Consider the following 11956-nt stretch of genomic DNA (forward strand, 5'->3'; position numbering starts at 1 on the left):
GCACCAAAGTTCTCTGGTTTACTCATGCATGAGGGAGACCTGCCTAGAGCCAAGTGTCGTCCCACCACTTGACCTCCATCAGACTCTCAGCCAGGCTCCCCATAGCACTCCTTTTATTGTGGTTACATGAATATGCATAGGGTCATTAACATATAGCATCTTACATAGGTATACATGTGAACAAAGAATACTGTGTGTGTGTGTGTGTGTGTGTGTGTGTGTGTGTGTGTGTGTGTGTGTGGTACTGCTGATCAAAGGGTCATACATCCTTGGTCAGGAAGAGGGTAGCCTCCCCCTCACCCTAGATAACACGGTGAGGAAGTCCTGCAGCTCATCTAAACAAAAAGCACTTAGACTAGAACAGATGCAACTACGTTAATCCTACCATAAAACAATAAGAGAAGGTACGACCTCTCTCGTGCTCCCAGGATGTGGGTGTGCATTCTAGTGTGGAATACACACCAAGCCTTTGCAGCCTGTTAAAGATCACAGTCCTATCACTACACAATTGATTATACACCTCTAAGCATATATGGTTAAATATTTCTAAGCATAAATGACAATCAACAATACAAAACCTAACAGGTACTTCACATAGTCTTGGTAAATCAGTCAGTAGGGTCTGATTTTACCAGTAGGCCTTTACCTGACATCATGGCTCCCCCTTGCTGTAGCTTTCGAGTTTTACCTCATCAAGCTTCAGTTGTGATAACAGTTGCTTCCTGATGCTGGAACACTGAGCTACTAGTTGCTTCTTTGTTAGTCTAGATTTTAGGTGTTGAAGATTCCTTAGGTCCCACCTCCTCTTGATGTAACACCTTCCGCTGGTAGGTGTGGTAGCATTTCAACAGCCCCGTATTCTCATCTTAACTGCAGTTTTTCTCTGCTTCCTTTATGGATAAAGGGGTTTGGCTCTGAGCAGCAGATCAGAACTTCAGCAGGTGCTTGAGAGGAGGAAAAGGGAACAGAGTTACCAGGATGAGGAACAACATAGTAGGACTCCTCTGGAGAAAGTCCTACTCAGACGTCAGCAGAAACAGCATGAGGTAGTAAACTTAAAGTGTTGCACCAGCTTTAGCTACTTTTAGTAAGTTCCTTCATTTAATCGGATCATCCATTATAAACAGTGTCTAGTAGGGTTCAAGACCATTTCCTCCAAGACTACTGTAGGGTATTTATCTTACAATATAAACCACCCTGAGGTTACTGCTGTTGTGATTTGGTACTATATAAAACATAATTGTACTAAGGAAGGACTGTAGATAAAATGAGTGGATTTCAGATATCATGAAGAACATTATTAACACAGAACGCAAACGGACTGAACTCAGTTAAAGCACTTCTTACTCAATGCGTTTAATATTTGCATACATTCACGCAGAATGTATTTCATAAACAATAAACATATTATGTCATAAAAAGGACCTTTTTATGACATGAAAAAGTTACTTTTTCTCTGTCATTTATTTTCAATAATAAGTTCTATGTGCTTCTCTTTGTCTCTTAGAGAGAGAGAAAACAAGATGAGGAGGTACGAGAGGAATCCCAGCTGATGGAGTTTGTTCGAGTCCGACAGAACTTAAGAAAGATCCACACCGTGGTCCAGGAGAAGAATGCAAACTCTTGAACTGTTATTGAAAAATATGAAAAGATTTATTGTTTCATTTCACTTTATTCAATGTCTGATGTCCTTTACATGTAAAAACACTGGTTGTTGAAATACAGAAAGGAAAAAAAAATTAATACAAAATTGTTACACATTTTTGTTATACTTTACATGTGCTATATTATATACTTTTTAAAAAGAAGATATTCATAAATGTAAATAGGAACTGTTCTTTAACTTGTGCTGTTTAGTTATATTGAAGTCTTGTTATAAATTACTGCTACGTTTATGTTTTAATAATACCAGATGTTTTTGCAAACAGTTGCACATAAAATCCTGAACACTGCAGGACAATTAGCATGTTTTGTTGTGAAGTGGAAAAAAATACAAATCAAAATGTAAAATTCACAAAATTTGGCCAATAACTCTTGTTAGTGATGGAACGGACTGTGCTGAGGCTTCGGGGTATGTGTCAAGAAATCCAGTATTAGGAATAAAATGATTAAATAAAGCTGTTTTTATACACATTGCTATGTGCTCATTAAAGAGGGAATTGGATTATCGTGATTGTGCAGAGGGTTTTGCAACATGCTTACACATTATACCGTTTAAAAGTCAGGATGATATTTCTGGGCCAAGGGATCAGGGTTCAGAATATCCTGAACTTAGATAATAGATAGAATCAGTAGGATAATATTAATCAAGGTTAGGCAGGGAGGAGTTTTCTGTTATATTCCAGGAGAAGAGCAGATACGAGACAAGGCCAGATGTGAACAGAGAGAGAAGATTCGCAGGGAGACGGCAGGACCGCCACTTTGCTTCCCAGAAGAAGACAGTCATAACAATACTTGTGTTCAGAAGGGTTAAAGAAATCTGAGCTGGCAGCAATCACTTCAGAGTGTCGGGTCAGGACACTTGCAAATGTTCAGATGTGAGAGGAACAAACAGGCAGAGTCCAGGAATAAAGTTGTCATTCTTTGTATTTTCAATTGAGAATGTGCCCGCAGCTGGGCGAGAGAGTGTGTGTGTGTGTATGTGTGGTTTCTGCAGACAAAGCATAATAATACAATCAATTAGGAATCAGATTACATAATAAACATAAAGATACAACTGAGGTGTACTCAAGTACAGTATATAGCTAAATAAGCTGACATTATACTTCAGCCTGGTTACATAAACTTAAAGTCAGACATTATGCATTAACACACCGCATACAACTATGCACTGAAGGCAACTGTACATTGGTTTATCATCTGTTACACGGAGCACAGAATCAACAACACGATAACAACGAATCTCTCTCCTAGAAGCTAATTAGTAAACAAATCTGTTATGCTAGCGAACTACCACTTGTACATAATGTCACATAAACAGAAGCAGAAACTGCTGGTAAGTCATCAAATACACTCATGGCTGAACACCAACACAACTGAGTGAAGTAAAACATTAACTTACGGTCTTATGAACGCACACACTGTCCGTTGTTTGGCTGCCGTTTGTCTCTGAACTAAAGTTGCGGACATGCACCCCGATGGTGCATTCAGGGGGCATAGGAAATCCCATACACAACCCTAACCCTTTTGTACAGCCGCCCCCAAATTTGGTGTACAAATTTGACCTTGATGGAATGTCCTCTGCACCTAAGCAGAATCCCGGGGTAGAACAGGCAACCTGATGAGCCGGGCCACCGGGCGAGTGTAAGTTCGGTCCTTTACTCGAACGACTGCAGCTCTGACACGATCATCGGCCCCCGGTAGGATAGTTTTCACAGTTCCTACTTGCCAGAGCGCTCGTGGGGTCTGCTGATCAACAATGAGAACCACAGATCCAACTGCAATGTTGTCTGTGTCCTTGTGCCATTTCTGCCGTGGTTGCAAGGTGGGCATAAAATGCCGTATGAAGTGCTTCCAGAATTGGTCAGCCAGGACTTGAGTGTGTCTCCATCTCTTACGACTGAGCAGCTCGGATTCTGGATAGAACACTTGGGGTAGAGAGCAATCTGGCCGCCCCATCAACAAAGAGTAGGGCGTGATGGGATCTGGGTCTGCGATGTCTGAAGAAACATAACCCAAAGGCCTGGAGTTGAGTATACTCTCCACCTCAAGCAGGACAGTCCTCAGCACTTCCTCTGACACTATCTGCGCTCCCAACGTGGTGCGCAGAGCGGTTTTCACAGATCGCACCTCTCTCTCCCAAGACCCTCCAAAGTGTGGAGCACTAGGGGGATTGAAACAGAATCGGATCTGTTCTGCTGCCAGTTGCTGTCTAAGATCTGGCGTTAGGGCGATGAATGCTTCTTGTAGTTCCTTACTTGCACCTCGAAAGTTAGTACCCTGGTCCGAACGGAGTTCAAACGGCTTCCCTCTACGGGCTATGAACCGTCTGAGTGACATCAAGAAGGAGTCAACATCCATGTTTACCAGCAGATCCAGGTGAACTGCTCGAGTAGTAAGACACTTGAAAAGGATGCCCCACCTCTTTTCTGTGCGCCGACCCACTTTAATGAGCATAGGGCCGAAGCAGTCCATTCCAGTCGAATAGAAAGCAGGTCGGAAGAGCCTCAAACTTGAGGGCGGCAAATCTGCCATTTTCGGGACCTCTGGTTGACCTCTCCACTTCTTGCATTCGGGACAGTAATGCTGATGTCTTCTGACTGCTTCTCTCCCCCTTAAGATCCAGTATTTCCGGCGCAACTCAGCGAAAACACGTTCAGCTCCCGGGTGGTTGAGCTTATTGTCACATCGCTGGATTAGAAGCTTCGTAACTGGGTGAGCAGGCTCTAGAAGTACAGGGTGTAGTACCTCAGGGCTCAGGCCTTCGCATCTGCGGAGTCGACCTCCAACTCTAATCAAGTCAGAAGCCTTGTCATACTCAGGAGTGAGGGTAATTAGCCTGCTACTGGATGGAATCAGCTTCTCTGATTTAAGTAATGTGAATTCTCTCGGGAAGCTCTCCATCTGAGAATGTCTAAGCAGGGCCAGCTCTGCCCTTTTAAAGTCATCAGCATCAGGGTGACTGGTGTCATTAGCCGCCCCGTGCATCACTCGAGCAGTGGCTTTCAGGAGTTCCTCATATGTGCTGAACTGTTTGATGTCAGGTATCGCTGGACTAGCGGATCCAGTAAGCAGACCACAGAACACTGGCTTCTTCAGCTCCTCCACTTCCTCCTTAGCTTCTCCCACCGGTGCTTGTGGCCAAAGGCTGGGTGGCAGCTGAAGAAATGGTGGCCCCCGGCTCCAGCGATTCGCACCAGCAAGCTGAGCCACAGTTTTCCCTCTTGTGATATCGTCTGCTGGATTGGTTCCTGAGTCCACGTACCGCCAAGATGCTGCAGCGGAGAGTTCTTGTACCTCTGCAACTCTGGTTCCCACAAAGACTTTATACCTGCATGAATCTGAATGGAGCCAGTTAAGCACTGTAGTCGAGTCTGTCCAGAACACCACATCTTGGATGTCAAGGGTCAGTTCTTTCTTCAGAACAGAAGCCAGCTGTGCTCCTGTAAGGGCTCCACACAACTCTAGCCTTGGAATTGAGAGTTGCTTCTTGGGTGCAACTCTCGACCTCGCAGCCAAGAAAGCCACCTGGACCTTTTCTTCTCCTTGGTCGGTGCGTAGATATGCCACAGACCCATAGGCACGCTCAGAGGCATCACAGAACACATGAAGGCTCCGATGGCTGTGACTACAATCCGAGCGTGAGTCAGTGTAGCATCTTGGCAGCGTTATCTGTGAGAGCTGGCTGAGTTCACTTTCCCACAAACGCCAGGCGTGGAGCAGATTCTCAGGTAAGTGAGGATCATCCCATCCTCTTTTCTTGTCCCAGAGGTGTTGCACGATGACCTTTGCCCTGGTTGTATATGGAATAAGAAACCCGAGAGGATCATACTGCTGGGCGAGCAGCCGATAAATGTTGCGCATTGTTGGCTCTGAACTGACACTCTGCTGATGCTTGTACCGGAGTGCATCAGTCTTACAGTGCCATACGAGTCCTAGAGTGCGCTCTTGCGGATCGGCTGACTCCTGGGAGAGCCAGAGAACGCTACCCTCTGACTGGGATTCAACTGGTAGGTGGCTGATGACCGTGTGGACATTGCTAGCCCATTGTCGTAGTTCAAATCCACCCTCCAAGAGGAGAGACTGCAGGCGATCCACCAACTCCTTGGCTTGGCCTTCTGATGGGAGGCTCTGCAAACAGTTGTCAACATAGAAATTACGTTCTATGGACAGACGAGCATCCTCTCCTGGCTCAGTGTGTTTCTGGACATGATCTTGAAGTGCAAAGGTGGCGCAGCACGGACTGCATGTAGTCCCAAAGGGAAGCACCTGCCATTGGTAGATGGTGGGTTTTTCGTCTACCTTCATGTCTCGCCACAGGAAACAGAGAAAGGGTTTGTCCTCATCTAGCAGACGGACCTGATGGAACATCCCCTTTATGTCACTGCTGAAGGCGACTGGGTGTTCCCTGAACCTGAGAAGGACTCCCAACAGGCTAGCTCCCAGTGTAGGCCCTGGAAGAAGGCAGTCGTTCAGGCTCTGACCCTTGTAGGTGAAGGAACAGTTGAACACTATCCTGTCCTTCCCGTTGTGGTGCACCATGTGATGGGGGATAAACCACGAACAGTTACTCACTGCGGCCTCTTCCGGTGCAACAGCTGTGACGAAGCCAGCCTGCAGCAGTTTTTGGATTTCCCGAGAGTAGGCAGCTGCCTTCTGTGGTTCTCTGGCAAGTCGTTTCTCTGTACCACGAAGCTGGGCCAAAACTGCCTCTGGTGTAGCACGAAGAGGGGGAAGATTCTTCTTCCACAGTAGTGGGGTGGCGTAGCGATTTACTCCATCAATTGTTACTCGCGTTGTCCTTTCCTCAAGTCTCTGAATGGCCTCAGCGTCTTGTCGGGACCTAGTAATGAGCCGCTCACTCCGGTATGGCAAGGTATCCATCTTCCAGAGTCTCTCCACATGGCTGAAGAGCTCAGCTTCTGGTGAGGCCCCAGAGGTGAAGAGACACTGCTGTGGGGTTAGCCGCTGACGTAGGAATCTCGATGGACCCTGTAAAGTCCATCCAAGTCGGGTGTGCACAGCTGCAGGTCCACCTGGAGGACCTAGACGTACTGGCTCCACAGGAGTGAGAAGATGTGGATTATCTGACCCAATAAGCAGAAGGGGCTGTACCTCCTTTATGTCTGGCAGTGGCAGGTGCTTAAGGTGACGGTACCGCTCCTGTAATGCTTTTATCGGGTAACTATGGCGTGCTAGGCCAAGTTCCTTTGCTGTGAAGGCTCGGTGGATCTGGAAGGACTTGTTCGGCTGTGAGGCAGGAGAAATGGAGAATGACACAGCAGCACCATGGATGGTACAGCTATCTTGACGGACAGTGCGGAGTGCTAGGTCCTCAGCTTCCCCGTGCAGCCCCAAGCAATCAGCCGCTTCGTGCAGAAGTATGGTACGCTCTGATCCATCATCCAGTATAGCATAGGTTTCAACCATCTTTGTACTGCTCCTAATGATGACACGACTTAGCTTGAGTAACACCTGACTGCTATTGGTTTGCCGGTCTACGTACAGTGTCTCAGAGGTGGAACTTACTAAGCATGTGCTTTCCTCTGGTGCACTGGTTGAATCAGAGGCTGTAGCATCTGGGCTGGTATTGACATCATGAAGAACTTCAAGATGTCGGCGCCCACATGGTTTACACTTGGCTTTGAGGTTACACTTAGCTGCTTGATGATCATGGGCGCATCGCCAGCACCTCTTATTCACCTTGATCCACTCTGTCTTCTGCTCCTTCGACAAGAGTTTGAAGTTACTGCACTGATTCAGGTAATGCTGCACTGTATTACAGAATGGACAGTACTTCTTGGGCCTTTCTTGTGCCGCTGACATGTCACCTTCCATCTTTCTCCTGGGCTCACTACCATGGAGAATGGTGGCAACCTTCTGAAACTTATGCTCAGGACGTCTTTCCTTTCGTGAAACTTGCCTCTTCCTGTCAGAGTGGCCGCAATATTGGGCTCCAATTACCTGGACACGCACCTCATACTCAAGCCATTCAGCAAGATGAAGCAGTGTTGGTATAGGAGTGTTGATGGGATTGACAAATCTCTGGAAATTTGCTCTTAGGTCATAAGGTAGCTTAGCTAAGAGGCGAGATACGTGTGAGCCACACCTCAACTCTGTCCGACCTTGTTCTCCCAACTGGTGTAACATACCGACTAGCGCATGGACTTGTAGTGCAAAAGACTTGAAGGCTCTGATGTCACCACTCCTAATGTTGGGTCCATCCATCAGTTTGGTAATCCTTTTTAAGGCCAGATGTTGAGGTTGCCCATACATTTCTGTAAGTGCTCTCATGGTGTCAGCAAATGGGAATGGACTGTTACTGTATGAGTCAGCTACAAGTAGTGCATCTTCACACTTAAGGTGATCTGTCAAGATTTGGAACTTGAAGTGTTCAGGAGCATCAAGTGGAAGTATGTTATCTAGAGCTAGCTTTAATCTTGCAAACTCACGTGGGTCCTCGTGCACAAGGTCGGGGATCGTTGGTTGAGGTCCACGATAAGTCTCTATTGGTTGGGCTCTGCTGAGAGAGAGTGGTGTCTGAGGGCACCCACCTGGTTGCAGGCGATCGGTTGGACACTGTCGGCGGTCAACTGGATAGTTACCACAGCGCCTGTACGGATAACTCGAATCCTGATACCCATATCCATAAGGAGAACGATAGTGACTGTCAGGGCAGCTTGGGTGACCAGGGGTAGGATGCCTGTCATCTTGTCTGTAGTATGGATCATCTTCATAGCAGGCCCCTAGCCTTGGCAATCTAGGAGGAGTGGCAGGCTGACTGCAGTTCCTGTGGCGACGAGCATACACCTCGTCAACCCTTCTTTGGCCTGCATGATACGGTGATCGTCCCCTTGCTGCTGACGCTGGAAGTGGAGAGGGCCTCTCACCTGGTGTCATTGGTGAAAGAAAATCTTGAGATTCAGGGCATGAGTCGACTGAAGGTGATGGTGACTGTGCGCTGCGCTCCCTGTCAAGATCTGCGTCATTTAGACTGTGGGTGAGCTCCTCAATCAGGCCATGCTGGCTGTCCTTTGGATGTTGAGACTCATCCCCAAATGGCACCTGTGGAGCACTTTCAGGCTGATGTGGGCTCTTCTGACCTTTGATTGGCACCAGCTTACTAGTGTGGGCAGGTGTGGTTGACGTCCCATCCTCAGACCGTGATGTGGCATGCTGTGGAGCTAGTACAGGTGAGCTAGAGATCAATTCTGTCAGGCGTTGCACATCTAGTCGGAGTTGATTGTGTTCCTCTTTCATATGATGAATATATTGGAGAATTTCAGGATGAGTAGAATGCTTGCCCTGATCATCATGTGAGAGTCGGTTCTTAGTGAGGTCATCCACTTCATAGTTCTGGAGGTATGATGGCAGCTTGCTATGTCTGTGCGGACGGTCAGACTCTCTGTATGGGTATCGGCCTTCCATTCTGAACATATAAGGCTGAAGCAGTTGCTCACCTCCGGCTCGAAGGACCAAGTGTTCAGAAGGGTTAAAGAAATCTGAGCTGGCAGCAATCACTTCAGAGTGTCGGGTCAGGACACTTGCAAATGTTCAGATGTGAGAGGAACAAACAGGCAGAGTCCAGGAATAAAGTTGTCATTCTTTGTATTTTCAATTGAGAATGTGCCCGCAGCTGGGCGAGAGAGTGTGTGTGTGTGTATGTGTGGTTTCTGCAGACAAAGCATAATAATACAATCAATTAGGAATCAGATTACATAATAAACATAAAGATACAACTGAGGTGTACTCAAGTACAGTATATAGCTAAATAAGCTGACATTATACTTCAGCCTGGTTACATAAACTTAAAGTCAGACATTATGCATTAACACACCGCATACAACTATGCACTGAAGGCAACTGTACATTGGTTTATCATCTGTTACACGGAGCACAGAATCAACAACACGATAACAACGAATCTCTCTCCTAGAAGCTAATTAGTAAACAAATCTGTTATGCTAGCGAACTACCACTTGTACATAATGTCACATAAACAGAAGCAGAAACTGCTGGTAAGTCATCAAATACACTCATGGCTGAACACCAACACAACTGAGTGAAGTAAAACATTAACTTACGGTCTTATGAACGCACACACTGTCCGTTGTTTGGCTGCCGTTTGTCTCTGAACTAAAGTTGCGGACATGCACCCCGATGGTGCATTCAGGGGGCATAGGAAATCCCATACACAACCCTAACCCTTTTGTACAACTTGTTTGTTCTTGTTTTATAAAACTGTACAGCCCGCTCTGATGGTCATCCTCTGTGTGAGACAGACGGCTGATTTCACTCTGAGGTCCAGCGCTGTAAACTTGTAATTTCAAGTGCTGAAGCAAATTAAATCTTTTAAACGACAGAAGTTCTCCTGTACTTCCTTAAGAAAAAACAAACATGTCACCAGAAAGTCTTTTATGAAGATTCTTCGTCATGAGGCTTGCTTCATTAGGGTGAGTGATGTCACCGATGACATCTGAGGCCTTGCTGGTTCAGAAAGTGGTTGGAGTGTTTGTGTAATTGATGATCATATATTAAGTAGATTGGATCCATGCAAAATTTTCATGTTAGTGTTCAAGCTTGTTTTCATGGAAAAAGAAGTGTCTCCCCCTATATGGCATCACTTTGTCCTGATTTCTCCTAATAAAATATTACACATAATGTGCAATGTGTTACTGCGACTACAATATTCACAAGTCGGATTTTTTTCATCATTCTAAGGTGAAGTATTTGTTGTGTGCCAAGCACCTGACCTATGGGTATCATCTAGAAAGAGGTGCATTAATCCAAGCTGGCTGTGGGATACTCGTCCACTCTGTGGGATACTCGTCCACTCTGTGGGAGCCAGGGATTGAACCACCAACCTCCTGATCAGCAGCTGCCCTGCCCTACCTCCTGAGCTACAGCCACATCATTAAATATTTTTTTAAAGTGTCATTAATTAAAAAAAAATGTAAAATCATTCAAAGGCATTTAAAGAAATTTGAAGCATTTAATAAATAATAAACACTTTAATGGAATAGTAATGACTGATATAGTTAATTATTTCAATTTTAATTTGTAATTAATTAATTACACATTTAATTATGTATTTATTTTGGCATTTGTGGGCCTCAAAGCCCAAGCACAAAATATAGTTTCTTCCCTCTGCTGCTGAGGAGACATTCATCCGAGTCACCAGCCTCAGAAATCACAAGTTAACAGCAGCTCAGATCAGAGCCCAGATAGATGCCACACAGAGCTCCAGTAGCAGACACATCTCTACATGTTCAGAGGAGACTGTGTGAATCAGGCCTCTATGGTCAAACAGCTGCTGAGAAACACAAGGAGTGGACATTAGACCAGAGGACATCTGTGCTTTGGTCTGTCCACATTTGAGATCTTTGGTTCCACCTGCCGTGTCTTTGTGCGATGTAGAAATGAAGGCAAAAGGACCAACAAGTGCTCAGCATCTCTGGGAACTCCTTCAAGACTGTTGGAAACCGTTTCAGGAGACAACCTCATGAAGCTCATGGAGAGAACGCCAAGAGTGAGCAAAGCAGGACTCAAAGCAAAGGGCGGCTTTCATTACTACATAATTCCATATGTGTTCATTTATACTTTTGCAGTCTTGATTGCAGCAAGGAGGAATTATGGCAGGAGCCCTAGCCCCGCCTGGAAGAGAGAGCTGGGGATTCAGTAACAGCAGGTCCTCATCTTTGGCCTACACCTTTGCCATCATTATATCTGGCAAGGAGTAGGCTGGGGCGCCACACAGCTGGGCCTCCAACGCCAACTAAGACAAGCTTCTCTTAAACATAAAACAGAAATTTGGATGCCAGATGGATCAATATCTACCCACCCATCAGCCATAAATGAGTAGTTTGAGAAATTCTACCGCGACCTTTACATCACCTTTTTTTTTTTTAGGTATTTACAAGTCTGAAGCTTTACTAGTAAGCACTTCAGACTTTCACAACCACCAGATCATTCAGTTACTGATGACATACTTGATTTGGACCCTTGTGCAAAAGGCAATATTTGAATAAATTATTTCAAGATTCACCGAGCTGGGAAAAAACTAGATTAACATGAATAAAGGATCTCAAAATGGAAATTCCCAAAGAATTCTGGCAGCTCTGTCTAGAGCTTTCTGTATTAGACAATGTTTGATACAATTTAAGAGAGTACTTAGTTACAGACAAGCAAAAATGTATCCAACTGTGAGTGTAGCATGTGCAAGATGCCAATCAGGTTCCAACCACATTAGGGAATATGTTTTGGGGGTGCCCTCGGCTACACAAATTCACAAGAATGT

Source organism: Rhamphochromis longiceps, linkage group LG3 (genome assembly GCF_057381845.1).
Source record: "Rhamphochromis longiceps isolate RC_006_pf linkage group LG3, R_longiceps_female_GT1.1, whole genome shotgun sequence".
NCBI lineage: Eukaryota > Metazoa > Chordata > Actinopteri > Cichliformes > Cichlidae > Rhamphochromis > Rhamphochromis longiceps.